Source organism: Cervus elaphus, chromosome 24, assembly GCF_910594005.1.
Source record: "Cervus elaphus chromosome 24, mCerEla1.1, whole genome shotgun sequence".
Lineage (NCBI taxonomy): Eukaryota > Metazoa > Chordata > Mammalia > Artiodactyla > Cervidae > Cervus > Cervus elaphus.
In genome coordinates, this window is record NC_057838.1 from 44,190,736 (window position 1) to 44,204,086 (window position 13,351).

Below are 13,351 nucleotides of genomic sequence, written 5' to 3' on the forward strand. Positions count from 1 at the left end.
TTATATGTTTGTTGATTTGTTTACCATTTGACTCTCTCCATAATGATGTCACCTGGGAGCAAGGACCACATCCATCTTATTTGTTACTGTATCTCACTGCCTGACATATACTAGGCATTTGATAAATAGATGAGAAATGATTGAATAATTGGGCCTTTAAAAAAAAAACAACTTTGGCTTTTTAAAAAACATAATTTGTCTTTTCTTGTGGTGATTTGGTTGGTAAATCTCATCTCAGATCATCTTGGCTTCTTGCTATATTACACAAAAGGCATCATCGGTCATTGGAAATTTATAATGAGTCACTTAAACTGTAGCATCCTACCTTAGAAACATACTTTTGTTAGTTAGTCCTGCTGTAACAAAGTGCTACATTGGGTAGCCTAAACAACACAAATTTATTATCTCACTGTTCTGAAGGTAGTCATTTGAGGTCAAGAAGTTGGTCAAGTTGGTTCCCTCCGAGGGCTCAAAGCAAAATAATCTGTTCCACGCCTCTCTCTTCTGCTGGAGGTTTGTCCGCAATCTTTGGCATTGCTTGCCTTGTAAAACCATCATCCCATCTCTGTGTTCACCTTCATCTGGTGCTTTCTCTTTGCATCTATCTCCAAGTTTCCCCATTTTATAAGGATACTAGTCATATTGTATTACCTAATCACCTCATTTTATTTTTTTTTCATTTATTTTTATTAGTTGGATTTTTATTAGTTGGAGGCTAATTACTTTACAATATTGAAGTGGGTTTTGTCATACATTGACATGAATCAGCCATGGAGTTACATGTATTCCCCATCCCGATCCCCCCTCCCACCTCCCTCTCCACCTGATTCCTCTGCGTCTTCCCAGTGCACCAGGCCCGAGCACTTGTCTCATGCATCCAGCCTGGGCTGGTGATCTGTTTCGCTATAGATAATATACATGTTTCGATGCTGTTCTTTCAAAACATCCCACCCTCGCCTTCTCCCACAGAGTCCAAAAGTCTGTTCTGTACATCTGTGTCTCTTTTTCTGTTTTGCATATAGGGTTATCATTACCATCTTTCTAAATTCTGTATATATGTGTTAGTATACTGTATTGGTCTTTATCTTTCTGGCTTACTTCACTCTGTATAATGGGCTCCAGTTTCATCCATCTCATTAGAACGAATTCAAATGAATTCTTTTTAATGGCTGAGTAATATTCCATGGTGTATATGTACCACAGCTCCCTTATCCATTCGTCTGCTGATGGGCATCTAGGTTGCTTCCATGTCCTGGCTATTATAAACAGTGCTGCGATGAACATTGGGGTGCACGTGTCTCTTTCAGATCTGGTTTCCTCAGTGTGTATGCCCAGAAGTGGGATTGCTGGGTCATATGGCAGTTCTATTTCCAGTTTTTAAAGAAATCTCCACGCTGTTCTCCATAGTGACTGTACTAGTTTGCATTCCCACCAACAGTGTAAGAGGGTTCCCCTTTCTCCACACCCTCTCCAGCATTTATTGCTTGTAGACTTTTGGATAGCAGCCATCCTGACTGGTGTGTAATGGTACCTCATTGTGGTTTTGATTTGCATTTCTCTGATAATGAGTGATGTTGAGCATCTTTTCATGTGTTTGTTAGCCATCTGTATGTCTTCTTTGGAGAAATGTCTGTTTAGTTCTCTGGCCCATTTTTTGATTGGGTCATTTATTTTTCTGGAGTTGAGCTGCAGGAGTTGCTTGTATATTTTTGAGATTAATCCTTTGTCTGTTGCTTCATTTGCTATTATTTTCTCCCAATCTGAGGGCTGTCTTTTCACCTTGCTTATAGTTTCCTTTGTTGGTAATCACCTCATTTTAATTTGATTACTTTTGTAAAGAACTTTCTCCAAGTAAGGTCGCATTCCAAGGTACTGGGGGTTAGGACATTAGTGTTTGAAACCCCTAACAATCCTGAGCATCCAGGATGGAAAAATATGATAGTGGGTTGAGCCACATAAAATTGCTTACATGTTTTTCCTCTACCAGACAAGAAAACTTCAGTTCAGGGAAACTTGGACGTATGAAATACAGGAGGGCTTAAATAAACACACAGACCCATGCCAGAACCATGCTTAGCACACATGGCTGGCTTAGTGCTCAGTCGATCAGTATTTGGTGATTGAATGGCTGTAGAGTTCTTCAAAACGACTTTCACCCTCAGCTCTTCCAAGTCTTTGTCCCCATATTGCCGTCTCAGTGAAAACCAGCCTGATTCCTACATTTTGAATCATGACCTCTCGGTGCTCACTTCCCTTTCTGCACTTTATTTCTCTCGGTTGCACACCTTCTACCATACTCCGGACTTCACTTATGTATGGTGTTTATTGCTGTCTCCCCTCACTAGAAGGTATGCTCTATGAGGGCAGGAATTTTTACTGTTTCATTTACTTCTGTTATGTCTGTATATACCAGCACTAGACCCAGAGTATGCCATCAGTTTCACTGAGTGAATGAATGAATGAATGCCATCAGGAGAATTCTGGCATCTCTTGGCATGTAGTTTCAGGTTTTCCTTGGATCTGCCCTTGACCTTCATAGAATCTCAGCACTGAGGAACTCCTCAGAGATCAAGTTTCTGTCTCTGATACTTGAATTCCCTTTTAGACTGATGACAACTTAGTAATAATCTTGGCTTACAGAGCCCCCAACTCCAGGAGTGAAAGAACAAAGGATTGAAAAAGTTAAATGATACATAAAATAATACGGCATGATGACTGTCTCGTAGAACAAAGGAATGGGAGCAGAGGCAGGAGGCTTGTAGTGGCACAAGCAGTAGGCTCAGAGAAGGGCAAATATAATCTGGTGTACATCTGGGGCAAAATGATGCATAATGATCACTGCAGGGTGAAAGGACCAGAGGATGATAAGGCAAACCAATGACAGTGAACAGCACAGTGATTTAGAACAATGTTTCTCAAACTTTATGCAGATACCAGTCACCTGGGGATCTTGTTAAAATGAAGATGCTGTTTCAGGGTGGGGTCTGAAAGTCTTCATTCTTAACAAGTTCTCAGGGGATGCATCTCCAGGATTGCACTTTGAATATCAAAGAACGTGGATTCTGCAACCAGACTTCCAAGGTTCAAATTACACAGTGACCACTGATTAACTGTGTGATCTTCAGTAAATTATGTAATGTCTCTGTTTTCTGGTGTATAAAATGAAGATCAGATGAGGTATTCTCTGTAAAATGAATACTGTGTAAATATTAAGTCATGGATTGTGACTGTCACTTGGGGACGGGAGAAGGAAGAGGATTTGGTGTGGGATTCCAGGCAAAGAAGCCTTAGCGGTACTTTCATGATTTTTTAAAATAGTGTTCAGGTGATCACTGTGCAGATTTCCCTCCTTTTCCTTGCAAGCAAGTTACAAAAGAAGGTGGATTAATTATGCATGTGCTATGCTGAGGGCGGTTAAGGACAACTGTTTGCAAGCTGCCTTGGGTCCTCCGATGGAGAAACCATGTGAGGGGATTGTTACAACTGGGAGCTGAGCCCTAAATTCCTCTCTGATGCAGGGCTCCACGAGGCGCTCAGCTCTTCAGAAGGAAGAGCTTTCCCTAGCACCTGCTGAGTGATGGCCACAGCGAGGCGCTAGGGAGAGGTGCGCGGAGTCCGACGCTGGGAGCACCCGGACGGAGCGGTAGTGCAGGCGGGGTAGAGGGCCGACCCACGTGGACCACCAGGCGGGCGGGGGCGGGGGCAGCCAACCGGCCTGGCCAATCACCGTGACCCGCGGCGGCCCTGCCCCTCCCAGTGGGCTAGCTAGCCTGGCTCTGCTGCACTGCTGGCCGCGCGCCGCCCTGGACGGGGCGCACCGAGGCTGTGGCCAGACCCCAGGAGTGGAGTCGCAGCTGCTGCTTCCGCAGACGTTTGTTCTCCAGATGCAGTTTCGGACTTGTCTTCGGAGAGACTTGGGAGTTTCCTTTGAAAGCGAGCATGTGGAGGTGATGGGCCTCTGTGGGGATGTCTGCGGGGAGGCGGCACGGTGAGCGTCCTCTGGCTCGGATGCGGAGGGAAATCTGTGTGTCGCTCTGCACGCGCAGTTTCAGACTTGGCTGCCGGCTTTAGCTGAGTGAGGAAGGTTGTAAGGGCAAGGGGGAGGCGGGAAGATGGGCTTGGGGTGACTTGGGACCGTTTGCTCACGGTCTGTCTCCGGGGCAGCAGCTGCCTCCTCCCGCTCATCCTGGCGCTCTGGACTGCGGGAGTGACCTCCTGTGAGGAGGCTGCCGTGCACCCCGAAGTTGGAAGCGGCGCTAGGAAGCGGGGTGTGTGTGTGGCAAGCTTCCAACTTCAGCGTTTGTGTCTGTCCCTCAGAGATCCCGAGGGTGCTCCGTGAATGGCTGCGAGGTCACTTGATGGATTGGTATGTAGAGGCAGAGGGCGAACTGGCCGTGAGTCCTTGTTTTGAAGAAGTCCTTAGGTCTGAGGCGATATCTTGATAGGAGCCTGAAGGAGAGAGCGGGTTAGCCTACAGCTGATCTCCTGTTTGCCCGGCTCTTGCTGGGAAGATGCTGCGTGATCCGGGGCGCAACTTGCAGCTGTGAGCGCGAAGCTTCCCACTCAAGGGGAGAAGCGTAGCGGGTCTAGAAGTACCATCCCTTCCCACGTTAGGTATCTAGCATTTGTCCACCAAGCCGGCGCACTTGAATTTCTTCCTGTCTTTTTCAGTGTCGTCCCCGGTTGCTTCGTTTGCTCTGTCAGTCAGCCCCTGGAAGGGAGGGCATCTTTAACCTTAATGCATGTTCTCTTTCTCGGGGGACGATGAAGTGGAACGCCCGATAACCCGCTCCTAGGGAGACAACCCAGGCCAGACACTGTGCTACTGGTGTGTTTTCCGCCTGAATCAGCGTCATTTAACGTTTGGGATTTCCACGGACCCCCGTGAGAACCTTAGCTAGGCTCTGAAGCAGCTCCTCAGCCAGATGTGTATACACGAGTTCATGGTTATTCGCTGAAACCTACCCCTGTGCTCACCCCCTACACAGGATTTTAGGACCCCCTTTGAGGAAGCGTCTGTATCCGTGTCCTCGGTTCCTCTTTAACTTTTCAACCGCCGTCCCTAGGCTGATGTGATGTGACAAGTGACCCTGGAGCGTGGGAACGGAGACGTTCAAAGCCGTGGTCTGATTCTTTCCGTAATATCCGTGGTCTGGGGATTCAACAACCTGAAGCCCGCACCTGCAGACCCAGATGCCCAAATTGGTCCACGACGATGGTTCAGGTTCCTGGTCAGACTTGCCCTCCTTCCAGGCCACTTGCTGAGGGACAATGAGTTTGTGTGTCTGAGTCCTGTTCAGGCAGGACCCGGGTTTCAAAGGAAACAGAAAAAGGCTAAAATAATTTAAGAACATCCATTTCCTGATGTAATCTGTGTTTTGCACTCAGTCATCTGAGGACAGATGTGTGACTTGGAGAATTCTTCAACAGCTCACTGTGGGTTTTTACAATGAGGAGCATTTCTGCTGTTTGTGGTTGTGAATCAGTGTGTAAGCCCAGCGTTGCCTTTGGATTGGAAATACAGATCTTAATAAGGCGGTATGAGAGCAGTGTTCAGAATCATTATGACTAATGATGACTTATGTCCTCCCAAACTGACCGTGTGAGTGGACATTGCTCATTTGTGCAAAAAGCTTTCTTCATCTGTGTAGGCATTTCCTGATCAATATTCTCATGTCCGAAAAATGGATTTCAAGATTTTCTTCCTCAGTTCTTCTCATTTTTCAGCTTTAGATGACTTTGTTTTCCCACTGTACCATCTTAACTCCCCTTTGACACTTTGAAATGTATTACAAGGTTGTAAGTCATGATTTGATGTGGCCGGTTTTCTCTGTTAAAAGATAAGAAAATTGCTCTTACCAGATAAGCAGTGGCTGCCAGTTCACTTATTTTTGAATGGCTAATTTTTTTTTCTTCTCCCACAAACATGCACACAAAAACCCTACAAATATCTCAACTTGATCACTGAATGTTTTTTTCATTTGAGGCAACTTTTCCATATATCTGGTTCTAGAATTTTCTGAGTCACTTAAATTTCAATATTCATTTTTTGACTCCTTTTAGAGATGTGTTTTGTTTGATGACCTAGTTCCATTTAATCACACACAGACACAGAGATTCTTTATCCCCTTACCTACTTTTCAGTGGCACATAGCCTTTCTCTAATAGCTGCTTTTATTATCTGCACAGTTCATTTGTTGGTACACTTAAATTAATACTTTGTTATGTAAATGATGTGTTGGTGTATATGGTATTAAAACTGCATTCAATGGAGATTGACCCTTGGGTATGACATCATCACCAGCCAATCCGCTATCTGATTTGAACATGCATTGACAAAAGTCACATTATCATATTCAGCAAGGGTTTCTATATTGCCTGTGATGAATCAGAAAAAGAGGGAAGTTCTTTGGTTCTTCCTCTCAATTAGCTGCCCAGTTGGAGAGTTTTGGGGATTTGTACACTAAGAAGCTTAGCTTAATAATAAAATTCTCAGATTGCAGTTTTATAGATCTCTTTAGAATTTGCATAAGTACATTTTCCCCCATTTGCTTTCTTCTTTGGAAATTTTTCACCCTGCATTTTGGCTCTGTTTTTTTTGTTTTTTTTTTTTTTTACTGATGGAGAGACATCATAGTAAATGGACTAACCTTTTTTTTTTTTTTTTTAAATAGGTGGAACATCTAGGTGATGGACTCACTTGTTTGCATACATGTATACTTTTCATCAAGTGTTGCGTATGAATCTGCTAGGATTATCAGTGTACCTACAAATCTTGAAGTCAATCATAAATGACTGGGAGAGCAAATAGTGTTCTTCATTCTAATTTGTCAAACAGATTCAGGATTGAGGGTAGGGGGACAGGCAGTAGAAAAAGATGTCTCTGAAGGGGTTGGTGAAACAATTTTGGCTACCTTAATGACTTCATAATCATTTGTTTTGAAAACACTATTAGAAAGAGCTCAGATCCTTCCTAGGCAGCCCTTATATAAATAGGCTTGAATGGGTGTGTGGAGTTTGGTTTTACAATAATAGCCAACTCACTTTGTGAACTCTGGCAACCCGCTGCTCACAGCGTAAAATTAACTTTGACTTCCCATGTTTTTAATATCTATTGAAAAAATAAAAGTAACTCTTTCTGTTTTGCAGTAGCCATTCAAGTTAAATCTACTTTCCTCCATAAAGTCAGTTAAGAGGGTTCTTGGGTTTTGTTTTTAACATAAATTTAACTGTGCAGTGTGGTTTAAGGGGAAATTCAAAGGCAAGCAGGATTTTGAACTTGTGAAGTATCTGAGTTCCATTTTCCAGAAGATCAAAAGTAGGAGATGTTGTGACTTGGATCCACTGTGGGCTTAGAACTCCCGAATCCTTACTCCTAGCCCACTGTGCTTTCTGGTGAAAAGCTGCCAGGAATGGCTTTAGTAATGTGCTGGGACCCACATTTTAGCTGTCTCCGTGGAGGGAGGACTACTTCCACTTCTTCCATTGTTGAGTCTTAGTTACAACGTTAAGTTTGTTGAACCCGACTCAGAGATTTGATAACTGTATGCAGCAGTTAGCTTGGGTCACTTCCTGGTAGCTTAGTATTGTAATTATAAAAGAGACATTTAACAGAGAGATGATGGTGGAGGAGGAGTGGGTAAGGTGACTCAGTTTGGACCTATCTGAGGTCCTATTTGGACCTATTTGGACCCTGAGCACAGGGAAAGACAAGGATGATAAAATGATGCTGAGGCATCGCTTCAGGTCTGAGAGCTCAGAACATTGATTTATTGTGTGATAATCTGTTCCTTCATACTTTGCACTTTCTAGCTGCTGTGCAGCCAAACCGATAATTTGGAATAATACTCTTTTTTAAGTATGATCATGAATATTGATAATGGCATCTTACCTTTGTTGAACACTTAGTGTGTACCAGGTATAGGGTTAATAAATGCCTTTCTCTGTATGGATGAACTACTGATTTTCAAAGAGTCATTCATGTAAAACCACATTGACTCTTTCCTTGGCATTCTTTTTAATTCAAAAGATGTCAGGATCATGCAGTAGCAAGTTATTAGCATGAGCATAAATAATTTTCATTCAGAAATACAGCAGTGTCAGATGTTAGGGAATTCTTGTTAATACAATGCCAAATAAAAGGAATATGGTGTATTTAGAAAGATAGTAAAGATGTGGCTAATTTGTTTCATTTTAAGAGATTGTTCATAGTATTGTTAGTGCAGAAGAGTAGCATAATCCCTTTTAGAAAGATAGGAAGATATGTTTATATTTCTTTTAAAGAGAGAACAGTGGGATTCTTTTAAAATAAAAATACGCATTGCAGAAAAAATAGTCTATGTTGGCTTTGTTAGCACTGTAAATTCATTCCAAACTAGATACTGGTCAAACATTTCTGCGGCATTTCAGTTGTCTTAACTAAAAGTGGAACTGTCAAAAACTAGCATTGCTTTTATGATTAGTTTTTTGATGACCATTAATTATGTCTGCTTGAATTCTCTTAGTTTTACATCTGTGTTGTGTATCCTAAAGTTTTCTCTGAAAATTTATGGTTTTATTCCTCTATTTAATTTCATATTATCCTATGCTTTAATGAATCATTAAAATATTGGCATGTCCTTGTTATAACAAAGGTACTTCCTTGTCCATCACCTAAAACCTCAGACTATAGACACAGCTCCTCAGATAATCAAGGAAGTTTTCCAGCAAGGAAGAAACTGAAATCATCTAGGGCAGTGGTTCTCAACTGGGGGGCAGTTTTGCCCCCTCAGGGACATTTGGCTATGTCTGGAGTCATCTTTGGTGTTCCATATTGGGGTGGGGTTATGTGGGTCTCTAGAAAGTAGAGGCCACGGATACTGCTCAGCATCCTATAATGCACAACATGGCCTCTGCAGCAGAGAACACTCTAGCCCAAAATGTCAAGAGTGCTGGGGTTGAGAAACCCTGCTGAAGTACAATTTTCTGGGCCCAGCATCTTGAAATGGCTTATCCAGTGTCCCCAGCTCACTGTTACTGGCAGGGAACCTAGATCTCTAAATGCAAACCCAGGATTCTTTTAATCACTCTAGGCTTCCCTTTCATACAGTTCTCTCTCTGTTTCTCTCTAATACGTTTATAAAGATAATACATGTTTGGGGTAGAAAATTTACATACTATAGAAGGGTATAAAGTGGAAAGAAAAAGGAACCCAATTCTGCCATTGAAATAGTTCCTTTTCATATTGCAGTAAATGTATTTCCAATTCCCTCCTCCTGCTTTTCTCCACATACAGACATTTAGACCAAATCACTTTAGATAAATGGGGTCATCCCTCATATAAATTGTGTCCTGGTTTGTTTACTTGGCAAAGGTCTCCTGGAGGGTCCTTGGTGAATCCACTGCTGGGGAAGGAGTCTGATAGGCATGTGGTTGGGCGATTTCCCCAACAGTGGAGACCTCCGTGCACTGTAACGGTTTTACACACAATCGTAGGGGACCCGTGTGTGCTTTGCAGCCATTCTCAGAAGGACGATGAATCAGTGAAAAGAGCTGATCTGTGTGTATGCCATTCTTTTTCATGGCTGTATCTTAGTCTATTTAAAAATTCATTTTAAAATGCATTCCTCTTTGCCAAAGGCAGCAAGTTTCATGATATTAATATTAGAATAAGTCCTTGAGTTCTACCTTTTTCTTTCCTGACGTCTAGTTTGAGATTTAAAGCACCTTGAAAGCAAAAAAAAAAAAAATGTGTGTGTGTGTGTATATATATATGTGTGTGTGTGTGTGTGTATACATATATACATACATATATACACCTCCAAAGAGGTGTTTAATTGGGGCCATCCAAAGAAAATATTATTGGGGTGAATTCTCTGAATGTATCAGTGGGGACAAGAAGTCACTGGGGCCTGGTGATCTTGCTGTCTTCGTTACTATTTAAATCATTTGGCAGCTCTTCCAGAAGCAGCCAGATTGTAATGTAAACATCTGTTACCTTTTCTCTGCTTTCAGAACTGATTATGCAACCGGGCTTCACATCAGAGACCCACAGCTTTCTTCATCTGTATTCCTGGATTAATTCCTTCTCTCTCTCTCTCACACGGACACATCCACAGACTCAAATCAAAAGAGCCATAAAATTGGTTACCAGGGGCTCAGTCCTCCCAGGATAAAACTCCTATCATCTTTGTGTTCTGTCCTGCTCTTTGCAGACTGTCGGGTCAGCTCAGGAGCGCAGAGCTCCATTAGCCAAGCTGGAGAACGACTGTGAGTCTGTCCCCTGGTACCTCTCATTCTCCATGTGTGCTGAATTCCCACCACCTCAAAGTCTGGGGGTGATGCTCGGCTAAGGAAGTTTGGGAAACTAGCAGGTTAATATTTAAACATCCCCAATAAGGGCACATAGGGCTAAGAGTGATGTACAAGGGGTGTGCAAGGAAACATTTACATGGAGTTGAACATTTGATAGTAAATGTCTCTTTCACTAGTTTCTGCTGGTATTTGCCACATTTACATTAAGGGATGGTTGAACTATTTTCTTTGTTGGCCTTTTAAAAAATGATAGTAGCAACAATGACTATCATTTGCTAAATAAGGATATTGCTGGCTACTGCATCAAGCATTTACAAAAATTGTGTTAAAATACAAATAATAGAAGTTTACCTATTTAATACCATTGAACTGTATGCTTTGAAATGTGTAAGTCCATTCACGTTGTTGAGCAGCCGTCCACCACCATCCCTCCTCAGAACTCTGTTCATCTTGGAAAACTGAGACTCTGTACTCAGTAAACAACATCTCTGCATTTCCCCTCCCTCCCGCCCCTGGAAGTTACCATTCTGTTTTGTATCTTTACAAATAGAGCTACTCTAGAATCCTACAATGTCCTTCTGTGACTGCCTCAGTTCACTTAGCATGATGTCTTCAAGGCTCACAGGTGCTGTAGTATGTGTCAGAATTTCCCGACTGTTTAAGTTTGGATACTCTTCTCCTGTGTATATACCCCACATTTTGTTTACCCTTTCATCCATCCAGGGACGCTTGGGTAGTGTCCACCTTTTGGTTATTGTGAATAAAGGTTATGCACCTGGGTGTACACATATCTGTTGGAATCTTTGCTTTCATTTCTTTTGGGTAAATACTCAGAAGTGGAGTGCCTAGGTCATATAGTAATTCTATTTTAAATTTTTTGAAGACCTGCCATCCTGTTTTCCATAGAGAATGTATCCTTTTACTGCTCTGAGAATTTTGATGCACTGTCTCATTTAATTCCCGTACACCAGTACCCGCCCCCCCCACCTCCCGCCACACACACCAAGCCCTCCAAGGTAGCCGTAGTCATCGTCCCCATCCTGTGCATGAGAAAAGTAAGGCATGTTGGCAGGAAGCCACACTGGTGGCTTGTGAAAGAGCCAAGGTTTGAACCCAGCAGGACAGTAGAGCCAATCTCTCACTAGAGTATCCATTTTTCCAATTGAGGAAAGATTGGCTGGACTGCTCCTGCATGGGGCCCAGGGATGGGAGGTGGGGGCAGCTAAGAACGGAGTAAGAAAGACGCTGATTCCAAAGAGAAGCTGTGAAGGTCCTCATCCTGCCACACGGAGGAGTTTGATTGAGGCGTGGATCAGATGCTCATTGAGAAATTGATCTTTGATCAGAATAACCAGAGGGCAGTAAATACACACCGTGGTTATTTTGGCTGCAAATAGTGGTGTTGCTTCCAGTCCTCTGGTGGTTAGTAACCGTGCAGCCCATGTTTCTAAAAATGCCACGCCAATTTCATTCCTTGCTGGAGGTGGGGGGTGGTAGTGGGTTAAGACAGTACAAGGAAATGATCAAGTAATCCTTAAGCTGGCTCTGAGTGATTACCGTATTTTTACTTTACAGAGACAGTGGGCAGAGGACTTGGGCATTCCGCCCCCCTGCCCCCGCCACCAAAAGCACAGCTTAATGAAGTGACTGCAAAAGAAAGCACGTATAGTCACTTTAGAGAATTAACAATTGATCAGTTTTGTGGTACCTGCGTCCTTTATAAGCACCCCATGTTTATTCATTATTGTGATCACACAGCGTAAGCGGCCTGGCTTGATGTGATGAGCCAAAGCAAGATGCGAAGACATTTAAATATACTTGAAATTAAAGTCTGCACAAATAGGTATCTGAAGGGATATTCTAATTTGATTCTAAAGGCCTAGAAATAAGCCTCCATCTGGGGGTGGGGGTGGGGGTGAATCCTTCTGGAATCCTAAATCAGATGTGTGTAGTTCAAATATTTCTGAACCATAGCATAAATAGACATGAACTTACAAGTGGTTGACTACATCCATATATGAGTTGCACTGCCTTCGTTTACTGAGAAGTAAGTGACAAGGGAAGATGAATATTGGGTTCATGCTGATTATAGTTTTTAAATTTTTTGTCCTCTGCAAATCTTGGATTTTTAAAAAGTCTATTTCATATTATCACTCTTGCTTGGTGATACCCTCCATTCTGGTATGATTGCAGTTCTTAATATTATTACTTGGACCAGTGCTTAAGAATCACCTGGCACAGTTCAGTCGCTCAGTCATGTCTGACTCTTTGCGACCCCGTGAACTGCAGCACACCAGGCCTCCCTGTCTATCACCAACTCCTGGAGTCCACCCAAACTCATATTCATCGAGTTGGTGATGCCATCCAACCATCTCATCCTCTGTCGTCTCCTTTTCCTCCTGCCCTCAATCTTTCCCAGCATCAGGGTCTTTTCCAATGAGTCAGCTCTTCGCATCAGGTGGCCAAAGAATCACCTGGAGGACTTTGTTAAAATACAGATTCCCATGTGCTTGTTCAGTGAGTCTGGGCTGGAGCCTGATAATGTTCACTTCTGACAAGTCCCCATAGAGCCCCTCAGACCATACTTGACTTAGCACTTCTTTTTATAGCTCATCTTTTGATTTAAAATTTTTAATATGAAAATTTTTAGAAAAGGGACTGTGTTATTAGGTGGTAGGTTTTTTTTTTGTTTTTTTTTTTTTTTTAGGTGGTAGGTTTTATGTTTTGTAATACATTGATGTTTGTCTAAATAGAATGATTCTGGAGATGAATTTAAATTCCTGGGCCCAAAATACAAATTAGATGTTGGTTAGATAGGTGTTATAGGTGAGAAACTGATACTGATTATGTCTGTAAGTTTCCTTTAGAGCATAAGATGCATTTTCTGTGGCTGAGAACTTTTCTTAAAATTAATTAATTTATTTTAATTGGAGGATAGTTACTTTACAATATTGTGGTGGTTTTTGCCATGCATCAACATGAATCAGCCACGGGTGCATGTGTCCCCCTATCCTAAACCCCTAAACCACCCTCCCACAAGAATCCATTGTTTAAATGG

The 13,351-nt window shown here is 42.5% G+C and overlaps 1 protein-coding gene across 4 annotated transcripts in view; it reads left to right on the plus strand.

The window, feature by feature from the left end:
• TAFA4 (TAFA chemokine like family member 4) overlaps positions 1–13,351 on the plus strand; it is a 210,546-nt gene that overhangs the window by 31,242 nt on the left and 165,953 nt on the right. The window contains exon 1 of one of the 4 annotated variants that reach the window (XM_043886372.1): positions 3,803–3,988. The exons of 1 other annotated variant lie outside the window; for it this stretch is intronic. The gene's annotated coding sequence lies outside the window, so the exon portion shown is untranslated. Of the gene's footprint in view, positions 1–3,802; positions 3,989–4,345; positions 4,367–13,351 lie in introns of those variants that run through there. 2 more of the 4 variants (XM_043886374.1, XM_043886375.1) reach the window with 2 other exon arrangements.